The 4,163-nt window shown below is 51.9% G+C and overlaps 1 protein-coding gene across 1 annotated transcript in view; it reads left to right on the top strand.

Annotated features, from left to right (window-relative positions):
- Window positions 1-3,339: 3,339 nt before the first annotated feature.
- The window catches only part of KLHL33 (kelch like family member 33), a 9,365-nt gene continuing 8,541 nt past the window's right edge, over window positions 3,340-4,163 (top strand). The window contains exon 1 of the mRNA XM_006756755.2: window positions 3,340-4,027. The gene's annotated coding sequence lies outside the window, so the exon portion shown is untranslated. The remainder of the gene's footprint in view (window positions 4,028-4,163) is intronic.

Genomic DNA, 4,163 nt, shown 5'->3' with positions numbered 1-4,163 from the left:
AGCTGGAGGGAACAGGGCTTCACCATGATTACATTTCCTGGTTCCTGACCATTTCTAAGCCCATCTTCACCTCCCTATGCCCTCCACCCTCCACTTGCTATAACGTGCCAACACAGTCTTCCACAGCAGATAGCAGCACCTCCTGCCAATTTTGCTTTTATTCCAAGACTAGTACATTGGGCTTCAGCTGACCCAAGTCTGTGATGGTAAAGGAGAGGCAATGAAGGAAGAAGGAGACGGGGTGACATTGGGCACAAGGGAACAAAAAGTGATGCAGTTCGGCAGGGTGACTTGCATGAGGCTTTGGGCCCTAGAACATAGCCCGGCGTTAGATATGACTATATAGAATGAATGAATCTTCCAGTCATTTAGCCAGTTGACATAATTCTTAGAACCTTGAATGGCTTGGGGCTGCTAAGAGGGGGAGGCAGAAATGTAGGCTGTGACTGTCCTTTCCTTAAAGCATCCTTCTACCAACCCTCACTACTCTCTGAGTTCTCTGAACTCACTCACTGACCCTGTTGATCTGCCCACCCCTTTTTCTTCCCTGTACTTAGTCCCCTCCCACTGAGAGCCCTTTTTTCTCTCACCAAGACCACATTCCCACAGATTACAAGATTCACGTTCTTGTGAAGACCTGCCCAAAATCCCCAGGGCTGGAGATCACCTGCCCTGTCCCATGGGAGAGCAGGCTTCCTGGCACCAGAAAAGTATGTCATATGTGATGGAGGCCCGAGACTAACAGCTGCATGTGAAATGTTGCCAATTAATTTTTTTTCTAATTGTAAATGCTGTGCAACCTGAACCAAACTCATTTGAAGGCAAGATCCAATTCAGAGGCTATCAGTTTTCAAACCCTGGTCTAGAGACTACCTCACCGGAAGTTCTCGACATGGTCCTGCATGTTGGTCAGGCTCACTAAGTAGGACGGTGCTCTTTCTCTTTTCATCACTAATACCCTAGCACCTCAGAGAGGCAGAAACCAGGACACCAGGTTATTCTGGATAGGAGGCAGGAGTGGAGGGCCTTACCGACGGAGGTAAGAAAGTGTGGTCCACGTGATGACAAAGAGGGCTCCTTTGGGGAGAGCTGGCGCAGGGTTCTGATAACAAAAGTTGAACCATAGATGACTAGGAAGAATATGCTTTATGCCTGGACATCCTTCTCACCTTGAGGTCCCCAGAGATATTGGTCCCAATGGATACCCCATGGCTAAGGAGAAGATGGGAAACATACCAAAGAAACTGCCTTCCAGACCATGCCATTATTTTCCAAGAAAATGCTTCCAACATAAAAGTTCAGGGAGAAAAGATGGAGTTTTGAAGAGTATCTCTGGCTTCCCTTCATTCAGCCAAGATTATTACCCCTCTACTAAGTTTAGTGCCAGTAACTTAGGTGATGGTGGGAAGAATAAGGGAATTTTGCAAACTAGCCAGCCTAGGAACTTACAGACTTCGAGTGGTCTGATGGTCAGTTTACAAATTAAATACAGAATCAGAAGTCAAGGGGTCTTTTCTGAAGAGGTTTGGGCTAATGAGGTCCCTGCTCCAAGGGGAGGTATTCATTCCCTTTTGTGCATTTCTCATTTCTCAGCCATCATCCCACTATCTCACCTTGGTACCCAAAGAAGCCAGTGGCTGGGGTTTGTGGGAGGAATGTTGCAAGCTGGTAGCTGATAGAGGAGAAGGAAGAAGATAATTTGGACCTGAAATACCACAAGTGAAGAAAAAAAAAAAAAGGAGAAATGTGAGTGGAAGGAAAGGAGTAACAATCTACTTCACCTCCTTTCTTTGTCCCATTTTCACTCTCCCCTCTTTTCCTACCAGTCTTTTCCGTGAGTGTGGCTAAATGGGAGTCCTTTTTCTTTTTGCCTCAAACAGCAGTGTCCCTCTGCATTCCAGGGCGGGGTGTGTGTGTGTGTGTGTGTGTGTGTGTGTGTGTGTGTGTGTGTGTGTATCTCAAGATTTTAAGTATCTGGAAGCAAGAAACAGAATTTCTCATCTGGTAGTCTTATCTGGTACTCATCCCAACAGATCCTCAGAATGAGTCCTACTTTCCCCTTGAAGAACTGACATGAGTTTCTTACAGCAAAACTGTCCAGTTTCAGATTTGGGCCCCTGGAAATCTGCTCTGCCAGCTACACACACACATATACAAACGTACATCTCCTCACATTTGGCCCCTCCCAGATCTGTGCAGATCTCAAAGCCATCCCCTCAGCCTTCTCCCCACACCCCTCCCCAACTTCAATTCCAGCGCCTGCCTTAGACTCCCATGCCCAGAAAGGTGGTCACAGTCACCATGCCCACCACCTGCAACTCATTTTCGGGATCCATGTGTCTCAGCTGCACCCCATGCTTCTAGTGCAGAACACAGAGGCTGGGGTCATAGAGACTGAACTGACCAATTTGATGCCTCCATCTGATTCTTAAAATGACTTGCCCAGGCTACAGTCATAAAAAATGCAGGCTGGTGGCCAGCTGGCTTGAGAAAGGATGCACCATGGGAGGGGATGGGCAGTACTCAGAGCAGGTCCAAAAGGGTGTCCACAAAGCCTGCCATGTGCCAAGCCACAGCTACTGGGTTGAGAAAAGTGACAATGATCCTGAAGAAACTGTCAAGTCTGGGACCCAATCTGTATGAGATAAAAAAAAGTAGTACATGTTGCCTGATCAGGACAGTCTGTGATCTCAGCGATTCCTTACAGGCCCTTAGATAACCGAGTGGTAAGACATCAGCCTTGATATTGCCATAGTGGAGATGGCGAGATAGGCTGGTGATGGTAGTGACTGAAGCTAATAGGATAATGAGCCGTGAGCCCTAGGGTGGGGATAGGAGTAGGCCCCTTTAATTCACTCAGGGAGAATCCTGCAATCCCTTCCTACTGCCCAGCAGAGCCCTGAGCTCACGCCTATGCCCACCTGAGCAGTGACCCAAGGCAGCAGCAGGTAGAGGATAATGCCCCAGGTGTTGAGCATGCAGCAGACCTGGTGGGGCAGGGTGGTGAGCGAGAAACAGGTCACCCTCAGCCCTCTCCTCCCTCTGAGAACTCAGCGAAGTTCTCTCTTCCCTGTCTAGACCCTCAACCTTTGGGAACCCTGAGCTACCATGACTCCCATAACCCAGTGGAAGTGCACGAGGGCTTGCTTTGCCAGGCCCAGCCCCCACATTCTCCCATCATCTTGGGAGTATGGCTTGGTGTGGGGCCCCTCTGCAGAGGTGGGAGCCGGGCTAGCCCCTGACTGAGACAGCAAAGATGAGGCTGACGTGCCCAGACCCTTCTGCAGCCAGCACATCAGCAACCAGGAGGAAGGCCAGTAGACCTGGAGGTCTGTCAGGGTGGGGCTTGTCAGTCCCAAGGCCTTAATGGAGGGTGTCCCTAGCCCATCCAGTCCAGGACTCTGGTCCCCACTATCTGGTCGTTTGGCTCTCTCACCAGGGACCCTACCTCGGTCTTGAAGGAAACCCCCAGCAGGGGTGGGTCACCTAGGGTGGTAGCCCTAACACTAGCCCCTTCACCTTCCCCACCCACGAGGGACCCAGCGGGTTATGTTTGCATTTCAGGTCGGTACTGTTCGCTCCAGGGTCCCAGTTTCATCATTGCAGGGAAAATTCAAGTTAAAACCCAGGAATGACCCCAAACATGCTTCACCCTTCTCGCCCCCGTTTCCGCGGGTCTACGCAGTGCAGTCTTCACCCACCCGCCCCAGCGCGGGCCGAGGAACGCAGCCTTTCCTTCCCGGCTCACTCCACCCAACCCCCGCACCCTCCGGCATCCGAGTTTGCCTCGCTCAGCGGCAGGACATGACCTACAGATGGAAGGGGATAGGCGGTCATCTCAGGACCGGGCCCAGGAGGATTGGGTATCGGACTTCGGACACCCGGAGCCCAGGCCCCCCCTGCCAGCGCCGGCTAAAATTAGCGGATGCGGCCGCTCGCTCGGTTGCGGGCGAGTCCCCGCTGCCACGCCGCCCGAAGCAGAGCAAGCTCGAGTGAGAGGGCGAGCGGCCGCTGGTGTCTCGAGAAGGTGACGAGTGGGATGCGGGCGAGACGGGCGGGCACGGCCCGGGGACTGGACCTTTACGCACGCTTCTTGCTCGCTTCGCTGCACTTCAGGAACCTCATCCTTGCGCGCTACGGCCTGGCTGCTTGAGCCTTGGAGT

The sequence above is a fragment of the Myotis davidii genome, unplaced genomic scaffold (assembly GCF_000327345.1).
Source record: "Myotis davidii unplaced genomic scaffold, ASM32734v1 scaffold594, whole genome shotgun sequence".
NCBI lineage: Eukaryota > Metazoa > Chordata > Mammalia > Chiroptera > Vespertilionidae > Myotis > Myotis davidii.
This window is presented reverse-complemented; position numbering and strand designations above follow the sequence as displayed.